The 13,985-nt window shown below is 45.3% G+C and overlaps 1 protein-coding gene across 3 annotated transcripts in view; it reads right to left on the bottom strand.

The window, feature by feature from the left end:
• Nucleotides 1-11,764, bottom strand: part of ZNF609 (zinc finger protein 609) — a 110,228-nt gene extending 98,464 nt beyond the window's left edge. For 2 of the 3 annotated variants that reach the window (XM_079953163.1, XM_079953165.1), the window contains exon 1: nt 11,553-11,764. The gene's annotated coding sequence lies outside the window, so the exon portion shown is untranslated. Of the gene's footprint in view, nt 1-11,348; nt 11,455-11,552 lie in introns of those variants that run through there. The other variant, XM_079953164.1, reaches the window with a different exon arrangement.
• Between the last annotated feature and the right edge of the window lie 2,221 nt (nt 11,765-13,985).

The raw sequence follows: 13,985 nt of genomic DNA, 5'->3' as shown, positions 1-13,985 counted from the left end.
CTTGCGGAAGGGACCTGGAAAAGAGTTAAGAGCCTCGGACAGAAGAGCACCAGGTTGATGGACTATATGGAATTGATGGAAATGACTGGCAGAATCCGAGACCAGGGAGAAGAGACGGTGGAAGAAGATTGGAAAAAGTTTAAAGTTTATTTATAGAAATATGGTAAAATTAATGAGTGTTAGAAAAATGTTGGAATGAAATTATATGGCCTTAGTAGAAGTGTTATAAGGAGTTAAGCATAAATATTATAGTATTAATGGAAAATAAGGTTAAAATAAGTTAAGATATTTATATGACAGAAAATAGTGAAAGGTGGAAAGGATTTGCTGAAACAACTAATAGAAGTGGAATACAAAAAGGGAGGTGAGAGGAAGTCGATGAAACAAGGGAATGAAAGATAAGGCATTGAAATGGTATGATGTATGTTTTTAAATTGTTTTTGTTCTGTTTTGTTTAGTTTAATGCATTAATGTTGTGTGGTGTATTGTTTATATATTGTATTGTATTGTTTTTTCTTTCTTTTGTTTTTTCTTCTTTTTTTCTCTTTTTCTTTTTCTTCTTGTTTGTAAGGTTTAAAAGTAATAAATATTTTTTTTAAAAAAAAAAAAAAAGCAAGGAATGCTGGAGCTAGGTGGGGCTTTGCATTTGGCAGAATGCTTACCTGCACTTGCGATATTTCTTCTGCTGTCATGTGTTAACCTCACAACTGCGATAAAAAGGTTCATATTACACTGTCACCCCAGAGCAGTAGGTCTGCCCTGCACTAGTGTTGAAACAAGCCTCTTATCTGGATTCAGCAGCTCATAGAGCTGTGGTTGAACAGGTCCTGCTCTTTCCAATGGCTTAGGATGCCAGATGGTTGCTCCACACATTACTTTTTCAATACAGTGGTACCTTGGTTTATAAACGTAATCCGTTCTGGAAGTCCGTTCTTAAACCGAGGCACGCTTTCCCTAATGAGGCCTCCTGCCGCCGGTGCCCTTCCACCATTCAGATTCCGTTCTTAGACAGAGGTAAAATTTACAAAAAGGGACACTACTTCCAGTTTTGTGGAGTTCGTAAACCAACTAGTTCTTAAACAGGGCTGTTCTTAAAACAAGGTATGCAGTTTCTCTCAGTGACAGAAAAAAGCACATACCCTTCATGTGCAGAGGGTAACATGAGTCACTTTTGCTTCAAGTTAAGTATTGCAACAGAAGTTAGTGCTGTTTTGTCCCTCTTTCAGCAAATCAAAACATTTCCCAGAGAAAGGCAGCACTTATTGTTATACTGCTTCCTTGAAGTAAACGTAAAATTCAGCATGTGTGCTGTGTTTTTCAACAGGCAACACAAATACATTTATGACTTTTTGAAATAATAATTTAAAAGATTTTTGTAATAACCTTGACATTCCAATAGGTTTAAAAGGGTCAAAGAAGGCCTTTCACCACCAATATCCCATTTCAAGCCACAAAAAAGAGGAAGCTTTAATCAGTTGTGGACAGCAGCTGTAACATCTGTGGCATTAATTTGTTTTCAAAAACTATACAGAAGTTTTACAACCAGGCACTTATGAAGCATTATATAAACATCTCCACATAGGAAGTATGGCAAACTTTGCTTGGAGGGGCTTCAGTTCCTATTCACAGGATACACTTCTTTTCCTCTACACTACCTCCAGGCAAATAGAGTCACTAATCTTCCCTACCATATCTACATGGGTCCTACCATCTTAAAAGAATGGTACACATGTCAACATGTGTGCACATGTTCCATTGCACTAAGGCACAAAGAACAATTCTGCCTGATCAACCATGTCCAGACACAGAATATGTTATACCGAATCCAGTGTTAAGTACCTGCTCTTTGGAAGAATGTTTAGAATGACTGGTGCACTTACAGTAAAGTAATACTTTGTTTTAGAGTTTAGACAATCGCTTACTGAGGTGTGTGCACCAGGCCACTAGCAAAACATAACTGCAATGAGCCCCATCTGTATCGTTTAATCATCTTACACGAACGAAGTCCTAACTATCAGTAAGTTAATTTAGTATTAAGTAAAACAGCAAACCCAACTGTAATAGTTTCATATATATGCAATGAACAACTTACAATAAAAAGCATTGTCTCCAGTACCTAGGGACAGGGTGTGAGTGAACAGCGAGTAAATATGAAAAATATACAGAGTATGGCCAGTTTTGAAGAGCTATTATTTATGATAACTTTGAAAAATATATAAAGAGAAGGGGCGTTAACATCACATACATTGTGCTTCCATCTGAAGCTTAGAGCTCTTTCTTACATTACTTGTCTTGAAAGATGGTAGCTCCTCCTCTGTCTAATTTTGATATATACGTTTTTAACTTTTCAAAGCTGTTGAAGTGATAGAGGCTTTTTGTACACCTATCAAATGCCTCAAAAACAAGAAAACCTAATATTCAACCCACAAAGTTTATGAAGTCTTTTAACTGCCTTGGTCTGCCGAAATTTCTGTGAACTCCTTCCCTCCATGCAACTGCTCTCAATCTACTCCTTTTAGAGTTTCATGGGAAAAGCCTTGGCAAGCAGGTAGTGCTACTCAGAACAAACATTGCCCTGAAACCCAGTAGCATTTCCTACTACAAGTCCACACTGACTGCAGAGATGGATTGCTTCTCATGTGAGAAGGCAGATACATCCAAAACCTGAAAGGACAAGAAGAAGCAGAAAGGGTGTGCACATTGCTGTGGAAGCATAAAGCACCCTGGGCACAGATTTCAACTGCTGCAAGGTTCTGCGTGGTGGCTAGGCTGGTGCTTTGTTTAATTCTATCAGTCCATGCCCTTCCAAGTATGTCCACCTGGAACCTTATCAGCAAGTTCTAGGACCCAATTCAAAAGCCTCTGAAAAGTGCTCTCTGTGTTGCTGGATCAAGGTATTTAATTAATAATGGCCCCAGAACCCTGAACCTCAATAGTGCAATTATAACTTATTTCCTTCTTTCTTTTTTGAACTAGATAGCATATTTCATGAGTGAGGTGTTTGGTCTGATCACAGCATAAAGGTTAACAGTAAAGGGACCCCTAACCATTAGGTCCAGTCGCGGACGACTCTGGGGTTGTGGTGCTCATCTCGCTTTACCGGCCGAGGGAGTCGGTGTACAGCTTCCAGGTTATGTGGCCAGCATGACTAAGCTGCTTCTGGCAAACATGAACAGCGCACAGAAATGCCATTTACCTTCCCGCCAGAGCAGTACCTATTTATCTACTTGCACTGCATGCTTTTGAACTGCTAGGTTGGCAGGAGCAGGGACCAAGAAACGGAAGCTCACCCCGTCGCGGGGATTCGAACCACTGACCTTCTGATCGGTTTAACCCACAGCGCCACCTGCGTCCCATGATCACAGCATAATAACTGTCTATTAGGATCTGCAGCTGAAGTGGTTTATTGGAGAATATAATTCTTCTATATGCAGCTTACACCAAAGCAACACTTGAGCAAAGACATTAAGGAACAGAAAATGCTTTAGCAAATCTTGGCAAACAGCTGCTTATATTGTTTATAATTTTTTTAAGCCAATCATTCATTGTACATTATACAGAAGAGTGAAGTGTAGGAGAACAGTCTGCCTTCCAGCACTTTTGAGAGAATAAGCTCTTATGCATATATTCCAAGTTCAATGGCTTCAAAATATCTGTCCGGATCCTTCAGTGAGTCTCCAAAGATATGCTAAATCTTTCTCAGGAGTGGGAATGCACATGGAGAGAATAGCACAAAAGGAGCAATGTCTTACAGTGCACCAAAAGATTTCAAACAAACAAAAGCAGCCTCCATTGTACCCAGCAATCACCTGGCTCCAGCCCAGGCCTCCTGCCCCACCTCCCAGTTGAATAAGCACTGAGGACTGCTCTTCAGCAAGCTTCTGTTGTTCTTTAACATGTACAAGCAACTGATCCAAGTTAAAACTAACCTGCTTCTGCAAAGGTCACAGAAGGGTCTCCCACCCTTTCAATGAGCCAGCAACCACGTGATCAGCTTGAAGCCTTTCATAAAGCCAGCCAGACACCTTAAAAGAAATGTTCTTTTCATAACTCTTTCCTGCAGCAGCTCACTTAAAATCATAAGCATGCTATATTTACAAGAGCTCCAGCAGCAGAGACAGAAGGCTTGTTTGAATTATGTTTCTCTCAAATCGAGAGAAAGCACTCCAAACAAGACCAGGGCCCATTACACTAAGTAACTAACCAAGACGTTGACCCTATTACTGATTATACACAGAAGAGGTGGTGGGGAACCTCTAGTCTGCAGGCCTAATTAGGCCCACCACAGATCCCAATTTGGCCCACAAGACAGTTTCCCCACAACCCCCCCCCCACTTGCCCCATCCGTGACATCATCTGTGATGTCAGTTGTAGACATGGCTAGAAGGAAAAAATCAGGAGCTCCTGATTGTTCCTTAGCAAGCAGGGTTCCCCTTCAGTGCCAATCAGCTAATCAGCCCTGACAGAGAGCCTCCCTGGAATCTGCTGCACTAGAGCAAGGGTAGGCAACCTAAGGCACATGGGCCACAAGCAGCCCATGGGGGTCTTTTAACCGACCCCCGAGGAGTGGTGGAGCTTCATGCTCTGGCACCAGGGGGCAGAGAGCAGGCGGGGACGGGGCTGGCATGCGTCCTGGGGGCATGGCGTGCCACTTGTGGGGGGCATGGTGCCCAGCGCAGGCAGGGGGTCACCCCACCGGGATCCAGTGTGCTCCCCACACTCCTCTTCCTCCGCCAGTCCCCCCGAGCCACCTCCGAACAGAGCCGCTCGCTCAATGAATCCCCGTGCACTGCGCTAAACCGGCACAGCGTGGTGCAGGGACTCACTTCCGCAATGCTGAAAATCGCGTCTTTGCATGCTCAGAGACCAAAAATCGCATCTGAGCAGATGCAGACACCAGAAATTGTGTCTGTGCAGACGCAGGCGCCAGAAATCACGGCTGCACATGCTCTCTCTCTCTCACACACACACACAATCCAGCCCACAAAGGGATCTCCACTGGAGTGAACTGGCCCAGACAAGGTAAACCTTGCCGACCCCTGCACTAGAGGCTTTCCTGTCAAGAACTCACTAGTGCAGTCAAAGGGGATGGAGGAAGTGCTTTGGGGTCAAAGCACTAGATGATTTTTCTACAGAAGGAAAAACAAGCAGTTTTTAAATGGAGCATTTTTTCTCTCCAGAGCAAGTCTCTTAGAAGATGTATTCCTAGTGCCAATCAGATGGCTGGCACTGAAATCACATCTTCACATATGATTGTGGTAACCACCACTTAGCTGATCATTGGTTACAGCATTTTCCTTTGAACTTTAACAAGTGTCAGTCACCTGATGTCATTATGTTGTCAGGTGATTGACAGCTGGGTGGACCTGTTCACCTATCAATTGTGACCTGCAAGGGGTGGTGGATTTTGGAATGTGACCCACTGGATGGATACAATTCCCCAACTTTGATCTAGTGATTTAAGACAGCTAAACAAGGTGAAAAGAAAGATAGAAATATTTCAGCATAACTTCCTGGTGAATTGTTTGCCCAGAAGCAAACTGTAATATAATCCCAACAGTGAACCATTTACCACTAAGAAATACAGGGTACACTTCAAAGTTTGCAAGCATCTACCAAATCATGTACAGCTATATGAACCTATCTGTACACCAAGTTCATATTTAGAGGTGCTTCAGAGGGTGCCTCCAAAGCAGGTGATTGCTGGAAAGAGTAATCCTTGGTTGTGGCACCGTACCATGGATTAGTCTCCTGAAACTCACTTTGATGGATTTCTATCACCTAAAGACAACCTAACCTCTATTTGTCCAGGATGTCTAAGGAGATAGATAGATAGATAGATAGATGATAGAATACTTTCCTTACATGCAACTCAAGGTGACTTACAAACACAGTGTAAACAATCAAACCAGTTCAAACAAACCATCAATAAAAACCTAAAAGCACATCAATACAAATATTACAGATCCAGCGCCACTAAAAGAATCAGTAAGTACTTAAAACTCTTCAAATTAAGGGCCAAAGGTCTGGGGAAAAAATAGGTAAGGATGGCACAAGGAAATCCACCCTGAGGAGAACAAGTGGGGAACCACCACTGAAAAAGCCCACTCTCATGCTACCATGATGGAAATGCTTTATTGCTGCATTTCTGTGGTTCTTAATTATACTGTGTTTATCTTTGTGATTACTCACTTTGAAATTATTGAAGAGCAGGATAGCAGGGTATTGATTCAATAAATACAAGCAAATTAGCTTACAGTGCCCAACAATAACCCAAAGTATTGGGCTTGGGCACCAATTTCATTTTTAGTGTCAGCATCAGTTGGAAACTTCTTATTTAACACTGTATTTAACACTGCAAGTTAAATACAGCATTTTATCAGAATTTGCTCATTCTGCACCATGTTGCTTATCTTTCACATTTTATTTTGAAAAGGTACCCAAGATTCTGAAATATTTGGAGAGATGTATGATGCTATGATCAGATATATGGCAGTACAGGTCCCCCTGAACATTTGAGAATTTACCACTACCCATGTGCTTTGAAATGTCACCTCCACAACCATGGAGAAATTATGTTAGAACTAAAATCCTCAGGAATATGAATCAGATTCCTTGTATAATTGATTCAACATGGACTGTACTTATAAACAACTTTCAGATTGGCATAAAGTGGGTTGCAACTTCCCTTAGTATAAGCACATAATTGTGGTAAAAATAGTCAAATACAGGATAAAAGGCAACCTTACAGTTTCAGATTAACAAGAAGATTGGATGGCCATCTGTCAGAGATTTGTTAGTTGCGATTCCGGCTTTGCAGGGAGTTGGACTAGATGCCCTTTGGGTTCCTTCAAACCTGAAAATTCTATGATGATCCATCACAGGGTGGTCCAACGTTTCATACCAAGAGGGCTACAAGAGTAATTTTGACATGGAAATGCGGGTTGCATTCCCAAAGCTGGGTAAGCAAGGCACCAGGCTTTGAGAAGGAGGCACGAGGATCAGGCAGGGTCTTAGATCCTTCCCATCTCCTTTCCAAAGCTGAGAAAGCACTAGATCTTGGGAAGGAGGACTCTAGGACCCTGTCAGAGCCTTGCACCTTCTTCCCAAAGTCCAGCGCCTCCTTACCTGGTTTTGGGAAGGTAGTGATGCATCAGATCACATTGCATTTTACCATAAACATGTCATGTTCATGGATTACGAGCATTAGCAATCCTTACCAAAAGCGATAGAAAATCTAAAATAATGGTCATGTTTGGATGATCATTTATTTGCTTAGTGAACAGAGACATGAAAGATATTTTGGTTACACACTACAACCCTTTGTGTGAGTCAGCAAACAAACCAGGAAGCCTTCCGTTAACTATAGTTCCCATTTTGTCTGAACCAGGAAACTAAGAGTTTTGGAATAAGCTAGGATATTAAAACATGGATTTAAATTGGCTTTATATCCTGGCTTATGTGCACAGCCAAAAGCATCATTTCATATCTCAGCTTATTAAGTCAAGATTGTCTGAATGCAGCCAATACCAGTAATAGTAGAAGCATAAAAAATTAGAAAATATGAACATCCTTTTCAACATGAAACAATCTTAATGAAGAAAACCACAGAGAGTTTAGATTGCCAAGAAGAATAATCAAGAGCTAACTAAAGGTTTTGTTTTTTGGGGGGAAAACAAGATACAGCTCTCTTCATATTTATTAGAAAATGGAAGCCTGCCAGAGAATCAGCAGGGCCATTAGACATCCAAGGTCTGCAATTTCTCATTTTGGACAATGGAGACATTGCAAGAAACAAAGCTACAAAATCCGTCACATCTTGAAACAAAGTATCTCTAAGATTCTTTTCAACTGCCAAATCTGAAAAAATGTCACACAGCCACATAGACAAGATTTTCATTCATTCTTAACTTCTAGGAATTCAAACAAAATATTAGGTAACATTAATGAACTACTGACACCAATATGTAACCCTTGAAATATGCTTCTAAACGAAATGATTAGAAAATAGTTAATGTAATATAGATTTCCCTTTTTAGTAAGATTTTCAACACAATCCTAGAAATGCTAGAGTCTGACCTGAACTTCAGGCAAGGGGACAAACAGACTATTAACAATAAAGTGGGTAAACAGGTGGATAAACATAGAGCAAAAGTGTAGGTCACAAATATTTAACATGCTTAAAATATGTTAATATGAATTATCTAATTAGTAAACTAGCTTTCAAAGCAAACCTTTTAACAAGGAATGTTTCCCCGCCCCCCGAACAACCACTAGCTGTAAAATAGTTTAAGTGATCGAGTTTTACAATTAAGGAGGCATCACTGCATTCGCTAGGATTCGCACCAAACCTTGATCATGATCTGCCCTTTAAGTCCAAATGATACCAAAGAATTGCAGAATGCTACAGCATTAGAATGAGCAAAGTCATTGATTAAGTTTACAGTATAATTCTATGCCTGCTTACTCGGAAATTGCACTTTCTTTAATTTGGTTTATTCACTAGCAAGAGTTTAGGATTGCAGAATTAGGATATTGAGCTAAGTCTATCACTGATGTCATGCATTATAGTTGTTAAGAACCACATTACAGTCACATCACTCAGAAGGGCAACATAATATTTTAGCTACTAGCACAACAACCACCTACTTTACAAATTCAAACTTGAGAACAGTGGTTTTGGAAATAATCATGGCTCCTATTTCACTATGTGTTATGGTTACAGCATAATCTAAAGATTATTAACCTCTTGCAGGGGTTCACAACCCATGCAGTCCTAGAAGGATTTTGTGCTGAGCCCACAAAATAGTGAAGGGTATACATCAAATAACCATTTTTACACAGCAATGGCTATAGTTATAGAAGAAGGAAACCTTGACAGTGTTCTTATGTACCAGTCAAATAGCCATCTCAAGAAGTATAAATCACAAACGTAGGCAGAAAAATGTAAGCACCCAGCAAGGATCAGACACATACTATCCTGGATTCATTTTAACAGGCCATTTCAACCTGCCCACTCATTTCCTCCTAAAGCAGTCTTGAAGCAGCCTTCACTTCTTCCCATCCAGGGCACCGATGAGGAGCTGTCATTTTGAACTCTAGAGACAGGCATAATTCAGGCACAGAAGCAGCAATGACATCTAGAAACACTGCAGGGATAAAACAGGTTTGAAAACCATGTTCTCAATGCATCACTGTTCAGAAACACAACCAACCTGTACATTACACAGTAAGACAACTCATTCAGAACACCATCTGTGATTTTATACCATTCTAATAAATAATGAAAGTAGCTGCATGGTTTTGCTACTGGAGCGACCAGCCTACAGCCAACCACTCAATTTCTTCTAGGCAAGAAGTTTGCAAGAGCATCACTTGCACTGCACACATCCCACAAGTATGTCAGACAAAGCTGGGTTTATCTCTCAGGCTAAGTAGGGCATCTTGATAACACCCAGTAGTAAACAGAAAATGGGAGCAGCTTTACTTCCTCAAAAACAGATGTCTATATGGAAACACACACAAGAACCTATAATACCAAACATACCTTGAAATAACTACCTGAAGCTGATTTTGGACTGGTTTACCTGATGACTGTACTATCAAATGGCAACTTCTCTGAATCTGTGCCCAATCACATGTAAAATAACATAAGAAATTTCTATCTATTGACACAATGCATTGCAATTATATGCTCAAGATGAGTCATCAGTTGCCAGTTGACAGCACAACAGCCCCCAGATACTCACCTCAGAAGTGTTTGGGACCAGCTTGTGACAAGCTTGTGCATGATGCTTAACAGATCACTTGCATGAGGATCCTTCACATGCCCCTACAACAGCAGAAGCTCTGAGAAGTCCCATCAAGGTGCAGAACTCACAACAGTTGTACAGGCAACACCCACACACACCCAAGGGCTGTTTGCATAAATCTACTCTGAATATGGGACGTGGGTGACGCTGTGGGTAAAACCTCAGTGCCTAGGACTTGCTGATCGCATGGTCGGCGGTTCGAATCCCCGCGGCGGGGTGCGCTCCCGTCGTTCGGTCCCAGCACCTGCCAACCTAGCAGTTCGAAAGCACCCCCGGGTGCAAGTAGATAAATAGGGACCGCTTACCAGCGGGAAGGTAAACGGCGTTCCGTGTGCTGTGCTGGCTCGCCAGATGCAGCTTGTCACGCTGGCCACGTGACCCGGAAGTGTCTGCGGACAGCGCTGGCTCCCGGCCTATAGAGTGAGATGAGCGCACAACCCTAGAGTCTGTCAAGACTGGCCCGTACGGGCAGGGGTACCTTTACCTTTTACTCTGAATATAATGCAAGAGCAGACCCTGATGCTCCCAAGGAAACTGGAGGTTATTGTGAAACACCCGCAAACGATAAGGATTTATGGCACACACGTACACAAACATGTAACCTGCCTCTTATCAAATGTATGACTACTCATACCAGTTTGCTAATCGTGGTAGCCTCCAGTGACATTTCATGGTGACCCTGGCCATGCCCTCTGTGCACAAAAGGCTCCACATTCAGCATGAAGGAAACCAGGTCACACGCAATTCCAGACCATTGTGTACATTGGAGTCTAAGCAACCCATCTGTCAAGTTTCCAGATGCACCGCAAGGATGCCCACATACATGTGCGCATGCATGCGTTCACGGTAACAGTTTTAAACCCTCATCTGGACCTGCATGCTGTCGGACCTTGGGTGCCCGCACATTCAGTGCAGGTCCATCCATCTCTCTCTCTCTCTCTCTGTCTCTCGGGCCACCCCACGCCTGGCTGACACGGCGCTGCCCCCCGACGACCCCCATGTGCTCGGGAGCACAAGCCCCGCTTTTGTGCGCGGGCGGCGGCGGCGGCAACTCCACGGGAACCCGTCCTCCGTAGAGCCAGAAAGGAAGCCGTCCGCCACCACAACATTTCCAAGGTGCCACAAGGCTCCTTTTGTTGTTGCTGATGCAACAGACTTACCACCCCTCCCCCTCCCTCCCCCCCCCCCCACTCTGGGAACTGTTACCTGGTCTCGAGACTCCAAATGTGTTGTGTTTGGGGGGGGAGGGGGCGAGAGAGGAGGGGGCGCACGGAGGACTGGAGGGGGGGGAGCAAGGAAAGTGGAGAAGCAGGTAGAGACCACCACCATTACACGCGCGCGCGCACACACACACACACACACACACGGGCGCCCATCATGGAAGAGGCGGGGAGAAAGGAGGCTCCCCCTCCCCCTCTTGCAGGTCCTCGAGGGGAGGGCGAGCGAGGAGGTCGCGATCCACTTGGATTGAAGAAGGGATCTTAACCCGTTTGTCTGTTGTTGTTGTTTTTCGGGGGGGGGGCAGAATCTCCTCACCGACTCTGGCTCCTCCGGCCTGACAAGAAGCGTGGAAGGAGGCCCGGGGCCTGGTGTGGCGCCGCCGCCATGAGCAGCCCAGCCCCAGCGCGCCCTCCCGTCCGCCCGCCCGCTCTCCGGCCCCGCGCACGAGCCTCTGCCGTTTCCCTGCCTCCCTCCCCTCCCCTCCCCCCCCCCGCCGTCTCTTTCTCTCCTCAGACTCACCCTCGGGTTCCGGCCGGTGCCGGGCGCGCCCCTCAGCCGCTTCCTCCATGGAGCCGCGCTACTACCTCGCCGCCGCCGCCGTCGCCTTAAGGGCCCGGCCCCGCCGCCATGGCCGCCTGAGGAGAAGCCAGGAAAGGGGAGGTCTGGCGCGCCGCAGCCCCGGCTCTCGGCTCCGCTCGGCCCTCCCTCAGCGCGGCCGCCGCCGCCAGAAAGGGAGGGGGCAGCTGAGGGGCGCTGAATATCGCTGAGCTCAAGCCCCGGATCTGAGGGCGGCGGGAAAACGCGGAGGCAGGAGTCAGGAGCGGGAAGGAAAAGCCGGGAGAAGGGCTCGCTTTTATGCGCCGCTCCTCCTGGGAACCGAAGGAAAACCCGGAGCGCGGAGTAAAGGGAAGGGGGGACAACCCTCCGGAAGGAAAAGTTCCTGCGCGAGGAAGAGGAAGGGAAAAGGGGGGAGGGGGGGAGCGGGGATGATCCGCAACTCCAGAAGGCTGCAAAGCGGGCTGCGCGGGCCCCTTAATTTGGAATTATCCAGTTTTGCAAAACACACACACACACACACAAACCCCAGTTCAAGGCAAGGGCGCTCAGAGTTTGCCCCTGCTGAGTGCAAGGCTGGTTACTCTCGAGTAAGCGTGCATCGGCTGTGCAGCCTTACCTGACGAGGCGGACTGGATCAAGGAGGGCTGCCCGCGACCCTCCAGGTGTTGCTGGACTACAAATCCCCTCTGCTGCAGAAGGCATGGCCGGTGGTCAGAGGTTACAGACCTTGTGGTGTGGTGGCGGCAGTGGTAAGGGTTGCCATATCTCAACCAGTGAAATTCCTGACGCCTGCAAAGTTGTTGAGCTTTTTTAAGGAAGACCCCATAATTTTTCCCATCACAGTACCATGCATCCAGGTTTTCCCTGACGCCATTTTTACACCTGAAAACCAGGAGTCTGAGGAGTTGGTAGAGCCTGAGACTCTTAATCTCAGAGTCTTGAGTTCATGACCCCTGTTGGGCAAAAGAGGCCTGCATTGCAGGCTAGATGGTCCTTTCCAAGTCTACAATTCTATGATTCTAACTCCAGGAGAGCCACAGGCTCCCCACCCCTGAACTATATGAAGGAGAATCCTCGCTTGTAGCCCTAAAGAGCACTTGAATTGGGAGCACCTTTTTAGCTGATTTTTAGCTGGGACGCAGGTGGCGCTGTGGGTTAAAGCCTCAGCGCCTAGGGCTTGCCGAAGCGCCTGCCAACCTAGCAGTTCGAAAGCACCTCCAGGTGCAAGTAGATAAATAGGGACCGCTTACCAGCGGGAAGGTAAACGGCGTTTCCGTGTGCGGCTCTGGCTCGCCAGAGCAGCGATGTCACGCTGGCCACGTGACCCGGAAGTGTCTCCGGACAGCGCTGGCCCCCGGCCTCTTGAGTGAGATGGGCGCACAACCCCAGAGTCTGTCAAGACTGGCCCGTACGGGCAGGGGTACCTTTACCTTTACCTTTACCTTTTAGCTGATTAAAAGCTTTTTCAGCCAATCTAATCAGTTAATCAGCCCAGTGTTGCAACTATCCTAATAACAATACAGTATACTCTAATTATTATCCTGACTGTGAAACAAGGAAGAGATCATTCTTTGGGATTAACCCAAAGGATAGCTGTTGACCTTGAGTATATGGTGAAGGCCTGAATAACTCTGAACTTGGAAGCTAGTTTTCCACAGGCAGGGGCTTTTGAAGTGAGGGGACACAACGTTCTTCAGTTGCAGTCCACAGCTCAGTTACTCTTTACTGTGTGTAGAGCAAGCCTTAGTCTAACCATATTTTATTGGAAGTGACTCAGAAGTGGCACCTGCTGCAATAAGCTGCAGAGTACCTTCACACCCTTACAGGAGTGCCTCTTTAGCCAGAAATGCTCTTCTTCTGGGCATCATAACCTTTGTAAGGAGTTCAAGCAGAACATTCCACCCCTCCTCCTTTCTTTCCCTGACAACAAGCAATTCCATGGCTACACTCCTCCTTGCTCAATCCTCCATACTCAGTCCACCTTAGGCTTTTATTTAACCCCTGTGTGTGTTTTCAAAGTTGTGTTGTACTTCTGCAAACATCAGGGTTCTACTGAGCATGCTATCACTCCCCACTCTTGTTTCTCAGCAGCCCTCATATCTCAGGGGAAGGGTACCTCACGTGTACAGCATCTATCTTACTTGCAAAAGGTCCCAGGCTGTTACAGTCCCTGGCATCTCTGATAGAGACTCCTGGCTGAAACCCTGGAGAGCCAGACAATGCCAAAAGTCCTGAAATGATGGACCAATGGTCTGCCCCCAGTACTACTACAACAACAACAACAATTTATTATTTATACCCCACCCATCTGGCTGGCTTTCCTTAGCCACTCTGGCGGCTTCCAACCAAATACTAAAAGCACAATACAGCATTAAACATTTAAAAAACTTCCCT

Source organism: Podarcis cretensis (assembly GCF_951804945.1).
Source record: "Podarcis cretensis genome assembly, chromosome: 14".
Lineage (NCBI taxonomy): Eukaryota > Metazoa > Chordata > Lepidosauria > Squamata > Lacertidae > Podarcis > Podarcis cretensis.
This window is presented reverse-complemented; position numbering and strand designations above follow the sequence as displayed.